Source organism: Schistocerca serialis, chromosome 2, assembly GCF_023864345.2.
Source record: "Schistocerca serialis cubense isolate TAMUIC-IGC-003099 chromosome 2, iqSchSeri2.2, whole genome shotgun sequence".
In the NCBI taxonomy this organism is placed as follows: domain Eukaryota; kingdom Metazoa; phylum Arthropoda; class Insecta; order Orthoptera; family Acrididae; genus Schistocerca; species Schistocerca serialis.
In genome coordinates this window covers 1,084,686,622-1,084,709,271 of record NC_064639.1, presented here as the reverse complement: position 1 = coordinate 1,084,709,271, position 22,650 = coordinate 1,084,686,622, and the positions used below count along the sequence as shown (strand labels likewise).

At 38.8% G+C, this 22,650-nt stretch overlaps 1 long non-coding RNA gene across 2 annotated transcripts in view; it reads right to left on the bottom strand.

Moving 5' to 3' along the window:
* The window catches only part of LOC126456700 (uncharacterized), a 447,971-nt gene that overhangs the window by 230,188 nt on the left and 195,133 nt on the right, over positions 1-22,650 (bottom strand). For both annotated transcript variants that reach the window (XR_007585378.1, XR_007585379.1), the window contains exon 3: positions 14,601-14,682. This is a non-coding gene — a long non-coding RNA (uncharacterized LOC126456700). The remainder of the gene's footprint in view (positions 1-14,600; positions 14,683-22,650) is intronic.

Here is a 22,650-nt window from a genome sequence, read left to right as displayed (position 1 = left end):
TTAAGATACAATGCGGTAGAGATCACCGCTGACATGTACTGATCATCAGAAGAGGAAGAATTGGAATAAAATAATCCCGCTATGGCAATGGATTTATAAGTGATGGTAAGTTAAAGAAGAACCCAAATAGTAATAGTAATAGTAATGCCTAAAATGCGAAAGCTTTTCATTATTCAGCAAAAACGTAAATGAATACTCCATGTTGATGGGTTTCTAAGCAGAAGAATTCGGTTGCTGAGGGGTTGTTGTTGTAGACTGGTTTAATTGTCCGCACATCGGTTGATCCTATACAAGTCTCTTTGCCTCTGCATAATTTCCGCACCTACATCCATATGAAATTGTTTACTGTACTTTAGACTTTGTCTCAGTCTACAGTTTATTCCCTCTTCCTCCCCCCCCCCTCGCCCCCCCCCACACACACTCTCAAACCCACCCACCCACCCACACACACACACACACACACACACACACACACACACACACACACACACACACACAAAAGCACTTCCCTCCACCATGAAATTAAACTATTCAAACCCGGAACGTCGATGCATAAAATAATGAATTAATTTATTTTATCTGCCAGTATTTGACTCATGAGTTCCTGTCTTCAATCGAAGCATTTGCTATAGAAAATATACAATCAGGGAAATGAAGAACGCAACTAGTTACATGTTAACATTACTGATGCAAATTGTATTGTTTTTTTTTTTTTGCAGTGATCTTCATGCCACGTTCCGATGCAACTGTTCACCTAGACATAAGCTAATTATTTCGCAAAAGTTTTTAATGCCCTTTATTATATGTGACATACTTTGTCCAACCTTTTCTAGACAACCATTTAAACAAGTAAACATTCCAGCAGCACATTCATTTATTTCGTTTTCTCCTTTATGAGTTCACAAAGAGCCCCACAGAACTGGAAAATGACAGTTGCTTTCTGAAACATAACAGAGAACTGACTCTGACACAAAAATGGGCATATTAGGAATATTAGATGACCTCTCTTGTCAGTTATAGAGGCTTTTACACCGTAAGTACAAGGCTGCAGAATCTGGAATGAAATTTTAATCCCGCAGCGAGGTGTCCACTGATATGAAATTTCCTGGCAGATTACAACTGTGTGCCGAATCGAGACTCGAACTTGAGACCTTTTCGGGCAAATGCTTTACCGACCGTGCTATCCAAGCACGACTCAGGAAGGATTCGTCCGCACAGTTTTACTTCCGCCAATACGTCATCTCCTACCTTTCAAACTTCACAGAACTTCTTCTGAGAATCTTGCAGTAGTAGCACTCCTGGAAGGAATGATGCTTAAACCATGTCTCCGCAATATCCTTTCTTCCAGAAAGCTTCGCAGGAGAACTTTTGTGAAGTTTGAAATGTAGGAAACGAGGTACTGTCGGCAGTAAAGCTATGAGGACAGGTCGCGTGTCTTACTGTGGTAGAACAGTCGGTAGAGCACTTGTCCGCAAAGGAAAAGTTGGCGATTTCGAGACTTGGTCCTGCATAAAGTTTTAATCTGCTAGAAAGAGTCAGTGAAGAATCTATTAAACATTATTTGCTGCAATCATGGCAGCAGAAATAAAGATTTAAATGAAACAACTTGTGAATGAGACGCTATAATTATAGACAAGGAAAAAAGATTATTCGTAAAGACCTCGGATCCTGGAATCGTACGACTGTCATGCGAAGAAAAGAGTGAAGAGTGAAAAATTAATTGTCAGGGATTGAAGAATGACATAATCAGCGCAAATTAAGTAGAGGAAGAGAGAGAGAGAGAGAGAGAGAGAGAGAGACAATCAGAGAGGGGAGAGGGGGAAGGGAGATAGGGAGAGAGAGTCGTTTGATATCATTTTAATATTCTCCACACGTTAAAAAGCATTAAGGAAAATAAATCTAATGAAGAATTTAATGAAAAGAGAATAAAAGATGAAAATATTATACACAAGATATAGAACGACAACTAGGGCATAGAGGAAATTCATTAAGAAGCAACATACGTAAGATGAAAATGGAGTGAAATTATTTTAAGAGTGGACTTCACAGCAAACTATTTATGGTCTTCGTTTACGTCAGTATATTTTATGAAACTCTTGGTAGAGTTTTATAGAAAAGTGTCGGTATAACAATGGATGTTATAAAATATATTTCACTCATAATTTAGTGCTGTTGTACTTTTCAGCCAAGAGAAGAAAATTCCATGTAGCAACGAAGTTCTATACAAAACGAAACATTTACCAACTCTATAGAAGGTTTCTTTTATGAATATTGCTGCTACTGGATCTTCAATTGTCTGACAATATTTTACAATTTAACAATAACGCTTCATTTGAAGCACGTCTTTTTTGCAATAGTTCGCATTTTTATTGTAAATGGGTTTTATTTAATTCTCCATATCCCATTATCCAAAACTGTTAGAGGCAGTAAGTCACTAATTTCGCGGCCCCTCCAGCTGGAGGTTCGAGTCCTCCCTCGGGCATGGGTGCGTGTGTTGTCCTTAGCGTTAGTTATTTTAAGTTTTTTACATAGTGTGTAAATCTAGCGACCGATGATCCCAGCAGTTTGACCCCTTAGGAATTCACACATATGGTATTCACACATATCCGAAAAACGTTTTATTTAGCTATTAAGAAATTTTGTTCTCATGCTTATGAAAAATTATATACTGTGCACCAGTAAGCTGCTGATTATGGATGAATTTATCACTCTGTGTGTATTCAGTCTTTCCATTCGTTTTAATAAACTGTAACACGTTTCACCGCCTAGAACCTATCTTTTGGTAATATTCAGAGTCAAATGAGCTCTTCCAGTTTAAGTCGTCGTTTTTAGTTTCAGTTAAAAATTATGAACGCAACGTAACCCATACAATAAGCAGATGTATCTGAAACAAAACGCTTGCAAGTACTGAAGCTATTATGGTGCACCTCCAACAAAAATGCGGAACTTGCAGAGATAGATTTCACTTTAAAATTCGTGTAAGGCAATCTTTGCGGGTAGTTGACGGACATTTTGCTCATGAAATTTGTAATATCACCTTCTCTTTGTAAATGAAACTGATGTGGATTTTTAGAAATATGGATGAATTATACATAAAAGCTGTGCTGATCATCATATCGAGACGAGATAGTTTTCGAACAGTTGTGATATAATTCTTTCGTAGTTAACCTGAACACCTCAAACTGAATACCTAACGCGTTGCCCGGATATTGTTGAACGCCATCATTCGCAGATCCTAGCACTATTCATCAAGAAACCCATCTTTTAATGTCTGCTATAGGCTACGCTTGAGGAGAGCAATGAAAGGAGATATCTGCTCTCCCTTTAGCGTTGAGTCTGTAGGAGATAATAGTTGTTTTCCATACATAGAGAAATGGCTTGTATTCTACATTAGCTGATGTGCATTCACCGATGAATTTACCACACTAATTGTGACTGGAAAATATTTCATTCTTGCCGTCGCAATTTCGGTAATAGCCTTTCCATCAAAGGTACGCTACCGTCGAGTAGCTCATTTAGCGGAAGTCTTTGCAATTCGCACCACATTGAGCTCATAGCAGAGTGCACGTACTTGACAGATTAAATGTTTGGCAGTGCAGCGATGTAAACAGGTGTAGAATAGCTGTGCGAAACGTGATGATCAAGATACAGGAAGGACGGGCTTTTATTTAGGGCAAATCTAGATAAGCTAACGAATCTGCGCGCATTTTGTGCAGCTCCGTCTCTGTTTACAAAGCTTCTACTTGAGTGGAGCGCGCGTTTTCGCGACAGCTGATGGGAGATGCGGCGCCAGGCGCCGGACAAAACGCAGTCCACGCTTTGTGCGGCATTTAAGCTTATTTAGGCCCAGGCGGGCTCAGCTCGGGCCCAGGAAATGAGTGAGTTTGCACCGTTTCCATTAGCGCCCTTTGATGTTATTTATGAGGCACCGGCGAGGTCCGCCGATCGAAAACGGATCGCCCGGATGCGCTCTGCGGCTCCACGTGACCGTCCAGTCTGCCTCGGCCGCGGACGAAGCTCAGCTGCCTTTTTTCACCAGACACCTTCTGCTGTAATTATATTTAATAGTGTACTTAGCTTCACTTACCATATTAAAAAGCTCACCGGCCAATTAGACGAATTCTACGGTGTCGGTGACAGCGCGTCCCCACCCCTGGCGCAAGTGAGGACATCCATCCCCACCACGCGGCCCTTCTACTCCCCCACCACAGCACACCACTCTCCCCTCCAACCCCCCCCCCCCCCACCACGGCGACCACGGCGGAGAGGCACGTTATAACTTCCGGTGTGCTTGTAATACTTACACGCATTTTAACAGATTTCCCCGGACCTTTTGTTGCCGAAACACGTACCACAGTTCGTCATCACGATGGACACTTTAAACTAATAACCGTTTATTAGGTTACCTTATCTCAGACGGTCTCGTGGCCACCCGTAGTAACAGTAATTTATGGAGTTACATCGTCACGGTTTGCAGTGATTTGACACGTACAGCTATTTATAGCGACTACTGATATAACATCGGACCAAAACGACTGTTTCCTCAAGCTTCATACAACGACTATCCGTTTCTTGGACATAACATACAAAATTGGTACCACATGTGTAATAGCTATTTATCTCCACTGCATCAGAAAAATTATCTCGCACTGTAATAGCTTTTCATTAAGATTATGGTATCATGTATCGCCTAGATTCTAGTGTGATACGAACGAAGAAAATGAGATTCATAAACTGAGAATGACTCAGGAAAACTAATGGATGTCTTCTTGTTCTTACGTCGCATATCCGACATACATTTAAAAAATTTTTTCTCTTTCGTCCACACTATATTGCTTTAATTTATATGTACCAAGACGTATGAACCACTAATTTGTTCTCTCACTCTACAAAATTCTTGGTTTTCGATGTTGAATTTCCTTTGACAGTTCTACATGTTTCTTGGATTCTAATGTGTACGTATATGAAAGCTGCTTGTTCCAAAATGTTACACAGAGCATACTGGACGCACCTTCTTGGCGAACATAGAGAATGTATCGTATTATGCATGTAGATCTAAGGCGTCAGATAAATCTGCTGCAGTAAAACATTACTGGCTACGTGCTCGACAGCAATAACAATGAATAAGATAGAGAAAGAGTGCATATTAGACACAGACGAATAAATGCAAATGTACTTTCGTAGAAAGAAGAGGCAACTAAACCGGTTACGGAAGGGGAAAAAAAAAACTTGATAAGTTTTAAAAAATTCCAAGCACCCATAGAGGGACACACAACAGGAGATGATGACGCCAACAACTATTCAAAAAGTGGGTTTTATATTTGTTCTTGACGTTTATGTTGCCTGAAGTATGAGGTCTCCCTATAGCTACAGAGCATTGCATATTACAGGTTCATTTTTGTGTAGTTCTTTTGTGGGTTAAATCTCAATTCTGCTTTCTACTTATAACAGTTTGCTGACATTAAAATTCACAGTCTGAAACAGTTATATCTTAAATAGCTCAATTATTAATGAACCATTCTAATGAGGTTGAATGATACTGTTGGTATGTTCTGGCCAGGCCAACTGGGATCATTATTCCATTTCTATTCTCTAAATTTCTACAAATTACTTAGTTTGATTGGTTGCTATGGGTGCCGGCCCGAATGTGTGCTTGTATTTTAACTAGAAAACAAAGTAAGTAACCAGGACGGAGAAATAAAAAAAAATATACTGCAAAAACTTCTATAATATATCACCAAGCTCGTACGTGTAATTTATGTAATATCATTCTGTAGCAAATGATTCTCCAACTTCTTTTGGAATTTGTGTTCAGTCAAGAGTAACAGAGAAAAGTCAAAAATGGTTCAAATGGTTCTAAGCACTATGGGACTTAACTGCTGTGGTCATCAGTCCCCTAGAACTTAGAACTACTTAAACCTAACTAACCTAAGGACATCACACACATCCATGCCCGAGGCAGGATTCGAACCTGCGACCGTAGTGGTCACGAGGTTCCAGACTGTAGCGCCTAGAGCCGCACGGCCACTTCGGCTGGCAGAAAAGTCATTGTCGAGTACTGCGGCACAACAGAACTGTCTTAAGAGTCCATACTGTGGAAGTAAACTTCGCATTTTGCAGATATAGTTTTTAGCAATGTTTTGAGATAAGGCAGGGAAAAAGCTTTAGACAGCTTTAACCGGTCTTGATTTATTTACTAACTCAAGAAAAACAGATAAAGATAAACAAGCACGTGAAAGTATCTTGAACATGCTAAAAAGATACACTGTGCGAGGAATACATAGAGGGTCATCGTAAGGGGAACAAATTGGAGGATAATATTATACAAAGAGAAGGGGAAGTAGGTGAAGATAAGATGGGAGACATGATACTGCGAGCAGAGTTTGACAGAGAACTGAGAGACCTAAGAGAAGGCAAGGACAACGGAGTACACGAATTTCCATCGGAATTATCGAGATCCGTGGGGTAGCCAGTCGTGACAATACTATTTCACCTCGTTTGCAAGATATATGAGACATGCGAAATACCCTCAGACTTCAGGAGAAACATAATAACTCCAATTTCAAAGAAAGCAAGTGCTGGTAGGTTTCAATATTACCGAACCATCTATTTAATAAATCACGATTACAAACTATTGACTCAAATTATTCTGCAGAAGTATGGGCAAACAGGTACAGGCCGACTCTGGGAAAGACCAGTTCGAGTTCTAGAGAAATGTAATGACTTGCGAGTCAATACTGACCCTATGACATCTCAGAATATGTGCTGAACACAGGCAAACTTACGTATATCGTATGTAGCGTTTGTAGATTAAGAGAAAGCTTTTGACAGCATGGACTGTATTACATTCTTTAAAATTTTGAAGCCAGCGGGGATAAAACACCAAGGACCAAAAATTTATTTATAACATGTACAGACACTATGCTGCGATTGTAAAAGTTGAAGGACATGAAAGGGAAGCCATAGTTGAGAAAGGAGTAGAATATCCCCAATGGTATTCAATTTTTATACGGAAAAGCAGTTAAGATTAAAGGAGAGGAATTAAAAACTTTACGGTGTGCCGATGACATTTAATTCTGTCAGAGATGGCTAGTAACTTGGAAAAGCTCTAGAACGGAGTGGATAGTGTCTTGAAACGAGATTATAAGATGAACTTAAAAAAAATAAAAAGAAGAATAATGGAATGTTGTCGAATTAATTCAAGCGATGCTGAGAGAACTATACTGGGAAATTAGACACATAGTAGTGGATAACTTCTGGTATTTGGGCAGCTACAAAAAATGATGGGCGAAGTAGGGAAGATATATAATGCAGACTGGCAACAGTAAAAAAGTATATCTGAAAAAGAGAACGTGCTAACATCTAGTATACACTGAAGTATCATAAATTCTTTTCTGAAAGTATTTGTCAGAAGTACAGCCCTGTAGGGCAATGGAACCTGGTACACAGGCAACTGAGGCAAGAAGAGGATGGAAGCTTTTCAAATGTGGTGCTATAGAAAAATGTTGAGTATCAGTTGGATACATTCAATGTCAAACGAGGAGGTACCGACTGAAACGGAGGAAAAAAGGAATTTGTGGTACAACTTGACTGGAAGAAGGAACTGATTGATAGTACACATCCTGGGCATCAGCCAGTTATCAGCCTGGTAATGGAAGCAAGAGGATGAAGTTGCCGATTAAAGCGTAAGCTTTCCAAGTAGGAGAAATATAAGTTTAATTGAAATATTACTACATGACATCTGAAAATTCCTGTGTTATTGTGTAACGTACTCCTGATACAAACAACGTATCACAGGGAGGAAGTTTAGGGAAGTTCCGAAAGAATGCTTATTTGTTTCGATCTATGGTGCTCAGCAGCAGCTGAAACAATCGAAAGATGTTGCCAGAAGAGTGTGCCAGAAGCAAAAAATTTTCTTTGTATTCGGGGAAACGTTTACTCTGTACATTAACCTTCCACAAACAAACGTTAAAAACGTGCACTGGCCGTGAAACATTCCACATTAGGTTCGAGAAGCTAGCTTGCACAGTGTACGCCATTATGCGTTGCTAAACAGTACCAAGTTATTCGTTGACTGGAGTTATTGTACTACAGTTCGTCGTCAGCACACTCATTTGCATCACAAGTTCTTAACTAACCATGTGATGGTTTTCGTTCATATCGGATTTCGCATGGAATTACATGTGAAGAGGTCAAATGACGTTAAGTGTGTACCTTCAATCGAGAATACTGTACGATTTTTCAAGAGACAAATTTTCTGCACTGGTATGTGTTATATCTTGTGTAAATTAACACATGCACATAAACCACAAGTTTAGGAAAGAGATTGTTGATTAATCCTGAATGTTATGGTATGAAACAGCCATCTGAAAATAAAACCCTTCCGGAGTACATTCGGTGTTACAAAAAAGCAAAAATATTTTTGGTAACGTAAATCTGCAGTCGACAGAACGTTGTTGTTACTTTCTTATTCAGGTGACTCAAAGTCTTTCTGTTTAGAACACTTGACCGTCTTCTTCGTCAGGATTCTTCTGATACTATAAAATTACAGTCAGTTATGTGGAAGGTGTTCACTACTACAACATTTCACACATCACATCACATTTCCTTCATAGCTGTAATTACTATAATGGTAGATGAAGATTCGTCCTCACCATTAACTTATCGTTATCCTTTATGTGGACACAGAATCACATTTAAAAAACCGAGCGAGGTGGCGCAGTGGTTAGACACTGGACTCGCTTTCGGGAGGACGACGGTTCAATCCCGCGTCCGGCCATCCTGATTTAGGTTTTCCGTGATTTCCCTAAATCACTCCAGGCAAATGCCGGGATGGTTCCTCTGAAAGGGCACGGCCGACTTCCTTCCACATCCTTCCCTAAACCGATGATACCGATCCACGCAGTCTGGTCTCCTTGCCCAAACAACCAACCAACATTTAAAAAAAGAGTGAATTTCTAGTTTCAGAATAAATTCTATTTTAAACTGTTCAGCGCAAACGTTATGTTGTATGGTTCAAATTTTTAAAATGAATAATGCATAGTTGAATGTGTTTAGAGCATAGTCGCTCTTTACAAAGACATTTAAAGTTTTATCAGAGAATGCAACAATGAACGAAACTGCAATGTCTCTTGCTATCTTATCTGTCTCTGTTTGTCTAACACGCTGAAATGGAACAAGTATTTTGTTCTATAGGATTGACTAATATGTAATTTTTATTTATGAAGTGGAACATTGAAATACAATATCAGTCACCTAAACAGGTATTCGAGTGTAAAGTATCTAACAGAAATAACAATACGTCCCATTCCTAAAAACCTTGTGTAACACTTAACGAATGATTAATCGAATTTCAAATGCACATCTACAGCTTATAAAAAGTAACATTAATTTACTTTCCTTATCTGTAAACGATGGTCATGTACGCTTCAGTAGCACAAACGTCCCTACATGCTTCGCATTTCTTTGTTGTTGAAGAAGAAATCGTTCAGTAATCAAATATTTCAGTACAGTATAACATTTTTAGATGCGTGAACTGCTATTCCTGAGAATTACAATCCATTTATAAATTCTGGTTCTTATACGCAATGTTCCAATGGTAACAAGTGTATCGTTTACTAGCATTGTGACATGGTCTAATGCAAAGCGATATGGTTCATACACTCGAATTTTTTTACTATACCTACACGTTTCTACAGTAGCTTTATAATTTTTGTTCCTTAGCCGATCTTTCTCGTTTCTTGTGGTGCTCCCTCTATGGATCTGTAAAATTTGAGACAGTTTCTTCACCTATAAAATTTTGGTTTGGTAATATCTTGAGGAATGTTCAAAAGCACAAACACAGAACCGGGGATTCTCTCCGTGAGAAGTGAGTGGAAATGTTGCAAAAAGCTGCATTTCCTTCGAAAACGGCTGTTATTAACAAAAGTCGATGTTATTGTATCAATTGTGCTTATAACATAAGCATAAGACAATGTATTTCATTTAGCACTTTAAAACAGAGTCATTTATGAGATCAAACGTCGTGGACAAAAGTTTTGCAAAAATTTCTGTTGTTGATGCAGAAAGTACATCGTTGTTTAACTGCCGAATATCCGATTATGAGCTCTGAAAGTTGTCTGTCACTGGCAGTGAACTTTCTCACACAATAATTTCTAATAAATGGTCAATAATGAAGTCAACAGACACGGAAAAAAAATTATTGGAATTTTTCAAGAAGAAGTCTCCGTTATGTAAGGTTTTCGGAATCTACGAAACAGCCTAATCCTTTATTGGCCAATATCACTTGTATTGTGGAGCGATGGGTCCCTGAAGTGCAACGCGTCATAATTTTTTTTTTTTTTTTTTTTGGCCTTTGAGTGTGTACTCAATGTAGCCATCGGCAACACATAGTGACAATGTACACATAATTGAATAAACAAATACAGAAATGCATATTTACAAGAATAAAAAGCTTAACTGTTACAGTTTTGTACATAATGTTTTAAAAATTGAATTGAAATGAATTGGAAAATAATTAAAAGTGTCTTGGCTTACAATTCACACCAATTCTGAAATATCTTCATCAGCAAAACATATTTATAATATATGTACACCATTAAAACCTACAGATTGTAACCAGTACTCTTGATGAAGTTAACTATCACATTATATAGACGAACGTCTTTAGTGCACAAAAGAGAAGAAGCTGATTGAGGAAGATGGTAGCCCATACTCAGCAATGTCTTCGGAAAGACCAACAGTTCACGGCTAAATTTGGGGCACATAAGTAAGATGTGGTTGACATCAGCTTCCGACTGAGGATCACACTCACATGCTGGTGTACTGTAAACGTTGATCCGATGTAGATGTTGTGGGAAAGAGGCATGATTGAAGCGGAGTCTTATGATGGTAGAAATCGTGGATCGGTCCAGATGTGGCTCCGTTCTAGCTAGAACGATATAAGGGGCCGCATTTCGTCACATGTGCTCTACACAGGCACCCCTCCCCTCCCCTCCCCCCCCCCCCCCCCCCGTCTCTCTCTCTCGCTCTCAGTTATGAATTCTTGAGGTTCGCTTTCTTGTTTCTAACGTTCATGTAAAAGATAAGGAGAAATGTTCTCGTTCTGTACCTACTTTTGTAAATATTTTCAACAGTAATCTATCTATTCTACTGAACACGGGTAGAATAAAATCTCTACCTGTTCTACTGAATACGGGTAGAAGAAAATCTCCAGGTATAGATTCAGCTAAGTTGTAATTTAAGTCCACTATGAAGGTACAGTACAGTTATTTACATCCATGTTTCTGGCAGGTATCCCGTTGTGAACCTATAACATGGACTGAAATTTCATAAACAGTTGAAATATGAGCTTCCTAGACTTCCAGGCTTAGTTCATATGTTCATAGAGCGTAGACAGGAAAAATCGTTAAATATTTTCTCAGCTCGTCAGTGATTTATAGATACATTTTACCGGTGTTCTTAGGATAATGACTTTGGATGGGTTGTCGAAAGTGTCTTGTGAATCTCCTGTATCAACTTCAAGGCTACACCGCACCTGTGACATGTGGAAAGGAGGGTAATAGCTCTGTATATATCTGCCAAGTTCTGGTTTCTGCCTGGAATAATGGTCTTAAAACTTTACAGATTTATTTGAAGAACGCTCTTACAAACATTTCATGATTTGTGTTCCGTGTGTTGTTCTGACGACTTAGCATACAAAGCAGAGAGTAAGGGCTTGATAGAAATTTGAACCAATTGTTTGGCAAGATATGGTATTACAAATTTGTGTTAACAGGAAAAGTATCTATTGCTATAAATTCGTCTACATGATTTGATATTAAAAACAGTTTTGAGAGAGTTATGACTGTTTCTTTGAAACAGACTCCGCAAGGCATTGTCATTTATCTACAATGACACACAACACATTATACTAAAGAAACTGACGATAAACAAAAATTATGGCAGACTGAAACTTTTTTTTCAGATCTGTATGATATGCGTCAACGTACAAGGAAATCGTTACTTACTTGATTTTAGTCGCATTTTAAAACTAACGTACGAAAAAAATTACCGTAAAGCGACAATATGATAAGAACGGAAGACGTAGCTAAATTTTTGTTACTGGTACGGGGAGGTGTACGAGATTCACCTATAACGAAGAACCAATATTTCAAAAGCTAAATTTTATTATTTTAATGGCCATCACTATTAATTTCAGTGATTAGTGCTTCTCATGTCTCGTACCGTTCTGTACTATTTCATTGCACTATTGCCCTTGACTCGCACTATTAACATAAATTCTACATTTTGTCGACTTCATTTAAATTGCGCACTAACGTAATTTACGGTTGGTAGTCAGAGTATTCCTCATTCGTATGTAGATTGCGAAAGTAATTTGTCTCGTTTCGGGAGCAACTGCCATTTGGAAAGAACATTCTGCTCGCTGACTTGAAAAGAAAATTGTGTAAATCGACAGCCGCATTGAGTGTGATCGGACGCTGAAAATATCAGTGTGACTCCAGAGTTCACAATGTCCTAAAAATGTTTCTGTTCTACATTGTTTCAAGATGAACTGCACGCTCCACGACGGCACAAGTTGTTAATGATGAATCGTGTTTACAAACAAACAGTGATCTGGCCTCTTACTTCAAATGGTATTTTGTGTGGAAACTCACTTGAAACCGTGCCTCGTGTATTAGTAGAGCGGCGTTATCACAAATGCTTCTTTTTGGCTCCATATAAGTTGTTAATTTTTAATCTGGGCATGTTAACTAGCTATAGTATGAACTTCTTTTATTATAGTATGCACTTTCTTTTCAGCAGTTGAATAAAAAGTAAGCAGATTTAGAGTCCTAATGCATTGAAGAAGTGCTATATATTTGTAGATACTTAAAGAAAAACAGTAGTGAACGCATTAAACAACAAGTAGAGCATAATGGAGATTAAAGCGACTGCATCGCTAAGAGATGGAACTAATAAAGAGTGACGCAACATACTGAAAAACATTTGAGGAGGGAAATAAATAATCGTGAGTATAATTTTCAAGTGCCAAACATACACATCAAAAGTCAATAGAAAAACGATGAAGATAATTAACAGGCGAAACAACATTATCTATATGTTCGATTTGAAAACCTTTCTCTTTTGGTATTTAGTTGGAAGAAAAATCCGTCGTTTGTACAAAATTTCATTAAGTCCTGCCACTAGTATGATCATATTAAAAAAATCACTAATGTTTTCCTGTTGCAGCCACTATACAACTCACTTTTTTTCGCTGTTACGTTTCGTATGGTTAGCGAAGCCTTCAGTAGGCACAGTTCAAAGAGTATTTATAACTTATCTGTATATATTCTCAAGATTATTAAATAGGTGTATGTGGTTTATACCGTTTGTGTAGAATAAAAGTGCGCAAAGTGGACACTGTTTGTTTATACAATTGAGGTCTGAAATACCCGGCTCTACGGGAGAAAACTGCAAAGGTTTAGGTTTGGTACGGGGAACAATATAACTTACGGATTAGTACGCACTAGTGTCAGAAGGAACTAGACTGCACTTGGCTGAAGAATTGAATAGAGGTTGATGCGTGCACAATTACTGGGCGAACGGTATTACTTCTTGTTGAAAATCCTTACTGTTCTGCTACTTAAACTTTTTAAACGTATTTCATCTAAAAAAAAGCACACATAATTTTTAAGCATAAGTGATCAAGCAGTTAGTTGACAGAAATCGCAACAAACACATTTAATACAGACGACCTACAAACGCACCAAGATTTAAATTGGAAGTCTCTGCTATGGTGAGCTGCATATAAGCAGCGCATAAAAGCTGCTTTGTAACAGAGAAATTATAATACACATTATTAAATAAATCGACCACGGATGTTATGACTTACTTAAGGGATGGATAGCCGGCCGGTGTGGCGGAGCGGTTCTAGGTGCTTCAGTCTCGAACCGCACGACCGCTACGGTCGCAGGTTCGAATCCTGCCTCGGGCATGCATGTGTGATGTGTGTGATATGGTTATGTTCGCTAGGTTTAAGTAGTTCTACGTTCTAGGAGACCGATGACGTCAGATGTTAAGTCCCATAGTGCTCAGAGCCATTTGAACCATTTGAGAGATGGGTACTATTAAAGATGCTTTAAAATTAGCCGGATATGCATACACTGCAGTTTTCTTCAGCACCTATAACTGATGGAAACCATTTTCGTAAGAAATACTCAAGATGTTAGATATAATTGCTTCTAACAGGTTCGGAAAAGTATCATAAGAAGTGGCTCCAAACTTGCAAAAGAGACCAGTGCTACACCTGCAGTAAACAACAGAGATAACTGTAAATAGCTCTTCTATCTTAATTATAACTCAAAAGTGTAGTCAATCTATACGAAACAAAACTCTCGCGTTGTCTAGAAGCAACTGACGCGTGGAAAAACAGTCGAGAAGCGGAGAGTGGACATTAGTGGCACAGCTAAAGTGACGAATTGTGAGAATTAACTACGCAGTACATGAAGAAGTGCATTCGCATCCACTTTCTGAACTATACTATACTTCTGCTTCAGATGGAAATGGTTATGACAACTATGTATAGGTGAGACAGAGATCACAAATATATATTTGCTCACCAGTTATTCCAGTGCCCATTGTAGTCAGTACTTTATCCAGCTTCATCCACCTCTCGGCTCACGTGGATATGCATCTGGATACCTGAAAAAAAAAACAAAGAAATGTTCAGTAAACAAACAGACGTAGAAACCTATTAGAAGAGTGGAAATTCGTAGAAAAGTACTATATGTCGACCTGACATCGAATTTAAATCCTTCGAGGTAGGGAAGAACTTAAACAGTAACGTGTACTTACGGCTTATTACTATTAATTATTTTCATTGATATTTACTCAAAATTGAAACTTATAGGTAAGTTCATCAAGACAGTTCTCTGAATCAAGTGTGTAATTCAATTACTTAGCTAAGCGTTCACAATTAACCATCTGCACGCTTTGAATAGGCCTAGTAATTTTGGCAAAATTTATATAACAGACTTTCATAACTCTTACGTGGTAGTCATGAAGAACTCATCATTATCTCAACTGAAAGTGAAAACACAGGCATAGAACTTCGAGCATTCGGGAACTAGTAGTAGAATGCAAGAGTCACAAACCTGAGATTTCCCATTTAACAGTGCAATGAAACAACTATTGTACAATATTGAAGTCTGTGAGACTTGTAGTCTGTTCAACAAAAACTAAAAATAACAAATATAAGCTTGCGGTTACTTCTTCGACCATAGATATTGGTAGACTGGTCATGACGCATACTTCGTGGCACCAACATCTCTACTGCTATACCACTTGACTATTGGCAAAACAATGGTGGTACCCTGTTGTGCTTATGGTTGTACCGAGCGTTTTGTGAAGGGAAGTAACATTAAATTTCACGTGTAAATATTATTAGTATCATTTAGCGGCATTTCTTGAATACTGATAAACTATTGTGTGTATCATATCCTTACCCAGAACGCCACAGTTACGTAAATTGGCGGTTTGAAGTGCTGTGTGTGTTTCCAGGCGCACATTGCAATCGTATATATTTCTTGAAATGGTAAGCTACAAAGCTGCTTTTTCTCTTTCGTATAGGTTTCCAAACGATGAAGGGCGCAGGCAGATGTGGATACAGGCAATGAAACGAAAAGATTTCAAGCCTACTGCGCACACACGCATCTGTTCGAAGCACTTTGAAGAAGATATATATATATATATATATATATATATATATATATATATATATATATATATATATAAACAAAGATGATGTGACTTACCAAACGAAAGCGATAGACACACAAACAAACACAGAAATACACACAAAATTCAAGCTTTTGCAACCAACGGTTGCTTCGTCACGAAAGAGGGAAAGAGAGGAAAAGACGAAAGGATGTGGGTTTTAAGGGAGAGGGTAAGGAGTCATTCCAATCCCGGGAGCGGAAAGACTTACCTTAGGGGGGAAAAAAGGACAGGTATACACTCGCACAAACACACACACATATCCATCCGCACATATACACCTCTATATATATATATATATATATATATATATATATATATATATTGTGTGTGTGTGTGTGTGTGTGTGTGTGTGATATATATATATATATATATATATATATATATATATATATATATATATATTTATTACCAATAACCCTTCCCACTCCAAAAGCAATGGCAATGTTCATTGCTACTACATAAGAAGAAAGGATGATTTTTACTATCCTGGATTAAATCTGACTTTGGTACAAAAAGGGGTGAATTATGCTGCTATTATTTTAAAGAACAGTTTGCAAAAACAAGTTAGGGGTTTGATTTCTCATCAGGGTTTAGTTTTATTTTGTACTTCCCAGTTACAAAACATACGAATGTCAGAAACAAATACTGAATACCATTTGCAAAAAGGTAGTTGTATGGCCTATGTTTGTTTCCAGATAATAAGCTGTAATGTATGGGATAAATAATATGCTGCTACAAAAATCTTTGGTCATTTACCAAAAAGCATTAAAAGCCTGACAGATAGCCAACCAGCACTTAAAATCAAACTAAAAGAATCTATGAATGACAGCTCCTACTCAGTAGACAATTTTTTAGGTATAAATAAATGATTGGAAGAATTGTCATGTAATGATAGGTCTACCTTTCATTAAACTGACACATCATTGTGAAGTATCGTATTCATGATCTTTGGAACAAGTATTCATGTAAGTAGGTACTGATTTTGTAGATATCTTATTTACGAAACAAACTGTTTAAATAAAAAAAGAGCTTTCAAATGAAACTGCTTTACGTTTTGTGGGTGAACGACACAATTGAGTTCGTTACATTCGATGTGAACACGTGTGTTTACGTTACAGGTTTCGTTGTTTATGCCGATTTATGGAGTCTATAACACTTTCTACAACCAAGGCATTAAAACACACACACGCATTATTTACATTTTATGCAGTGCATAACGCGTATTGTTAGTAGAGAATGCATCTCATAATTGGTAACACTGAAATATTCGCGGCGAATATATTGCCGAACATCGAAAGTGTTTCAGCAGTTCACAAAGTTCATTGTGAACTAATGGCTGTAAAACTAAATTTGTACAATGGTTACGCAATAATTTATCACTTCTAGCTGTGTTTACATAAGCTACATTTAATGTGGTGAAGTTAACAGGAAATCCACTGAGAAATATTGGAAGTGAAATCAGAAGTCAGAATGCTGCCTTGAACTCCCGCCGACGTTCTGCCAACAGTCACGTGATTCTATGTTGCAGCCACGCCAGATGTATAGCCGCTGCACTGCTTGCCCAGTCTATTAGTATCTATGGTCGAAGGGTTACTTACCAAATAAATTTTCAATTTTTGAATGGTATTCAGGACCTATACATTGTTTCCAAAGAATGTACGCTACAGGCACAGAAGTTCGGCCTGACACCTCACAGAAAAAGCAGTTGTCTCGTAGACAGCTGAATGTGACAGTTTTTTTCTTGTTATATGAGATGTCTTTGACTTTTTATATTCTTTATTGTACTCACAATCAGATACCAACAGTTCTGCTTAAAACCAACTAATACTTCGTCAGGAGGAGGCCATGATGTTGTTACCGTGAGAAAATATTAAATACGTGAAGCTGTATACAGGCACTAAGAACGCAAATATTTTCAAGAGAGTACTACGCCGTACATATACAACAGGGCAGTTTACATCCTAGTAAGGCGTGCACTGCCCGAGTGAGATGTGTGATATGCTGCCGTTGATTTCTATGAGACGCAGAAAGAACCGGTTACAGAAATGCCAGTAAACCCCTGATTCTTTAAAGAATCGAACTCTCACTTATAAAACAGTTTCAAACTTCTGATAATTTAACGAGTTAAATATTTGACGATAAACATATAAGTGACAAAAAGCTTCGAAAAGGATTGAAATTATGTTACAGTTTGCTGGACGTAGCTAAGGGCTTCCATTATCATACACTATACGCGTATATTCTGCATAATATGCGCTTAGTTTTAAGTATCTCAGCGTTTATGATGTGTCTTCTGAACCATGTGTCGTACAATGATATAATTTTGCAAATAATTCTGTGTTGTGTGTGAACAGTGACTGCAAACTGTGCTGCAAATACAGTTAGTAGTAAAAATGTAACAAAGTAAAACGTCATACCTGATGCAACAGGTTTACAGCTTGAACACTAAAAATGTAGTAGGGCCTAAACGATAAGATTTTTTTTTTTCCTTTCATCATCTTGTGGGTGGCGTAAGGGTGAAAACGTTTCGTAACGGTTTGAAATTATGTGTAAAATTTGTTGCATGTCGGTAAGTCTCAAATACTGGGTGAATATAGTCTGGGTATTTGGCGCAAGACGTGTACACAGTTTATAACGGTAAGACTTTTCTTACTGTGTTGAACCTTTCACAAAAGATTATACGTCTTAATGAATAGATTACGTCAGAATTTTAATTTCTTAAAATTCGGTCACTATTTATATGAAATTTTGGAAATATAATTTTTGTTGTCCCTCTAAGTCATTAGACAGGCAACGTTTAAATGGGTTCGGGTTCTGGGCCCAGTCGCTTGGTGATACGGATAGACGTCAGTGTGCAACTGGATCGAGATTTGCCTACATTTACAGTTCACCCTACGAACTAGAACGTTTATCATACAAAATAGCAGACTCGTCATTCATTCAGATGATTAAATACTGTCTGAAGTTATTAACTAGGTCAATGGAAACTGAAAATAATGTAATGAAGCAAAGGTGTAGAAAAATTATCGGAATCAAAGTCACGCAAATTATTAGAGCCACGCTGTGGTAATAGGTAAAATTCAGAAACAAAAGTAGCGAAAAATTTTAATATTTTCATGGAATACTAGAAAAAGAAGTCATTTTGTTATGAAGCAGTTTTAATTGTTTGTTAGTGGAGACATATGCGGTTCGCACAAACCTGGTCTGAGAAAGCCCCGCCCCCCCCCCCCCCCCCCTGCTATCAAAGAACGCACCGCTTAGTTCAACAGCGAATATCCTCATTTTTCGTACGTCTTAGGTCAACAGCGAATATCCTCATAACATCGAAAAGCGGAGATATTTTTTTAAAAGCGACAATAATGGGGACGTAGAGCTCACCAGATACGGAGGGTCTGCTCAGTCTCATCAACATTTCTATTTCTAAATTTAAATTAACTTGAGGTACGTCTAGGGTATTTTCACGATACTACTTAGAACCTTCATCGAGGTTGCTGAAACAAGGTTCTATCCCTTTCTATCCAGTGGGGTTGAGAATTCTAACATTTACGACGAGCCTGGGGTACTCGCCAAGGACACAAGCTTGAAAATGTTTTAGCCATTTTTCTTATATTTTGGCCGACTTCACCATTTACTTTATTCAGATTAAGATGTGTCGAGCTTGCAGTTACCTTAGAAAATAGGGTTGGTTGATGCTTTCTGTATGTACTGGACTAATGGACACAATCTCTCTTCTCTAATTTCGTAGGTTTGTGATGAAGCGTAGCAGAGAGCGTCCGGCTGAGAAGGAACATGAGACGACGTCTTAGACAAAACTGTGCTTGTATCGGGCGTCACACGTGGTTGAATCGAGTTAAAACAATCATTACTTACAAAACCTGAAGCAAATTAGAAGATGAAATGGGCAGTCCTCACGGTCATTATGGTTCGTCATATGACTGTTGCCGAAAATCGCTCTTTGCTTGGAAAGTAATGGTAATTACATAAAATGCTTAAGCAAAATTATGTTCGAATAAGAGTAGTAATTATAATGGCTGTACCCTCCCTGAAAGAGGACAAATAAATATCGGTAATGTCAGGCGATTGTATAATAGCGGAAAGAGATGCTATAGTTCGATCAAGGAAAGCAGGGCAAGCAGCGTAAGACTGCTTTGCCTTGTGTGTTCCGTATACAAACACGACGTAGAAGAAATAATAGTCCATAAACAGATTTGTCAGAACCCAATTTTTTGCATCTGTATTTCATGTTTTGAGAAGGGTGGAATGAACTTCGCTCTTACCTCGTTCAAGAGAAATGTTTGAGTTGCTAAAAGTTCGTAGACAGGAATTGTTTTAGAAGCGAACAAGTCTTTGTGACGTCCACGATAAACTCAACTGATTGATTGTATCTTACAGGGTAATGACACAAATATTATCCAACTATAAGATAAAATTTCAGCCTTCAAATTGAAACTACTGTGATGGAAGGAAAGGTTGAATAATTTTCTCACTGCTCTTTACACGTTTTTAGAAGCCAATGACTTTAACTTAAGTGAAGAATTTAAGTCTGTGTCTGTGGAACATTTGACTGAACTCATTGATTACTTTTTGGGTATTTTCCAGAAGAAGCTAATCAACACAACTGGATCAAAGCTCCTTTCAATACAGAGCTTCCATAAACACTTCCCATTGAGGAACAAGACCATATTACTGATATTTCTTAAGACTTCTCATTGAAATCGAAGATCGTTTCAGTACCACTGCTTCAGTTTTTGCACGTGGTGTACATAGAGCATCTGCATGGGAGTAAAAAGATCCACAGAGTTTTGATACCTTTTGCAAAATTCTACATATTTGAGGTTGTTCTTTTCAGCATTGATAATCATCGACACGAAATAAATATCGCTAATGAATGTGGAGAAAGAGATGCGTGTCACAGTTATCAATCTTGTGCCGAGATTTGAAGACTTGATGATGTAGAAGGAAGCCCACCCATCTCACTGGCTTCGTTGTAAGAATACGATGTAATAACAATGGAAATTACTCATTTTGTTTCGAGACTGAAGTTTATTTGCCCTGAAATTCGAGTCGGATATTATGTTTAAATGAGCTCCGCATGTTCGTGTTGAGGTCAAGGGAGCCATGGAGCAAAAATTTCGAGAACCATTGGCCTAGCACATACACACCACTTCACTGACGTAATTTATGTCATCGATGGTGGGCCACTTGCCCGCCTATTACTAGTTCCACACCATCGTGATCAGTGAGTTCTTTTGTGGGGTCCTCTAAACTGAGTAAGTGAGTTGCACTTGTAGCCGCGGGTAGCCCAGCTAAGACAGGATAAAAAATTTCCCTGGGACTCAGACACTAAAAAAAAAGAAAAAAAAATGACGTACCACGAAGGAGTTATCCGAATGGTGCAGAAATCGGTAGATGTGAAGTACGTGGACGGACATACGAATGATTACAATTTCGAAAAACTTCGATGATTTCTTCAAGATGAAGAGCTTCACAAAATGAGCAAGTCAATTACGCGTTGGTCCATCTCTGGCTCTTATGTGAGCAGTTATTCGGCCTGATATTCTTTGACAGAGTTGTTGGATGTCCTCCTGAGGGATATCGTGCCAAACTCTGTCCAATTGGCGCGTTAGATCGTCAAAATCCGGAGCTAGCTGAATGGCCCTCCAAATCTCCAAAATTCTCAACAGGGAAGAGATCCGGCCTCGTGGCCAACGTACGGTTTGGTAAAGAGGAAAACAAGTAGTAGAAACTCTCGCTGAGTGCCGGCGGGCATTATATTGCTGAAATGTAAGAGCTGGATGGCTTGCCATGAAGAGCAACAAAACAATGAGTAGAATATCGTCGACGTACTGCTGTGATGTGAGAGTATTGCAGATGACAGCCAAAGGGGTCCTGCTATCAAAATTAGTGGCACCACATACTATCACTCCTGGTTGTGGGGGCCGTATGGCAGGTTTCAGTCAGGTTGGCATCCCACAGCTGTTCGGTGCGTCTCCAGGAATGCCTTTGATGGTCATCGCTGCTCAGTTTGAAGCGGGACTCATCACTGAAGACAATTCTACTAAAATCAAAGACAACCGGCGCCGAAGATACATCTGGAGATGCTCCGATCAGCGGTGGAATACCAACCTGAGTGTCGCAACCTGAGTGTGACAACCACGAGTGATGGCCTCGGGTGCCATTTTTTTCCTTGGTAGGAGCCTCTGGTTGTCATCCGCCGTATCCTTACAGCACAGCGGCACGCCGACGATGTTCTACACCCCGCTTTGTTGCGCTTCATGTCAAGCCAACCTGGACTTACATTTCAGCAAGATAACGTCCGCCCGCACACGGCGGGAGTTTCTACTGCTTGTCCTCGCTCTTACCATACCCTACCTTTGCCAGCAAAGTCGCCAGATCTCTTCCCAGTATTTGGAGCATTATGGGAAGTGCCCTCCAATGAGCTTTGGCGATTTAACACGCCAATTGGACAGAATTTGGTACAGCTGCCGAGAATTCTTCCGGGTTGTATGGCCGTGGTCCATGGAACTCTTTTATCCCTGACGTTTCGTCCAAAGCTACGTTGGACATCTTCGGAGGTACTCCTGGTAAAAGAAGCTATGAAACTCAGCAATGTATGGACAGTGGCGCTATAGAATCGATGACAAGTTTTTATCTTTCACGTACTATGATCGATAGATATATTTTATCCGTGACAAGGTTTATCTCTGCTATCATGTGAAATCCAGATCACGCCCACTTTACACGGTATTTAGGCCGTTCTTCGGCGTCCGACTCGTCAGTCGGCAAGACTCGGCACAACCAGGAGTACCTCCAAAGATGTCAAACGTAGCTTTGGACGAAACGTCAGTGATAGAAGAGTTCCATGGACCATGGCCATACAACCCGAAAGAA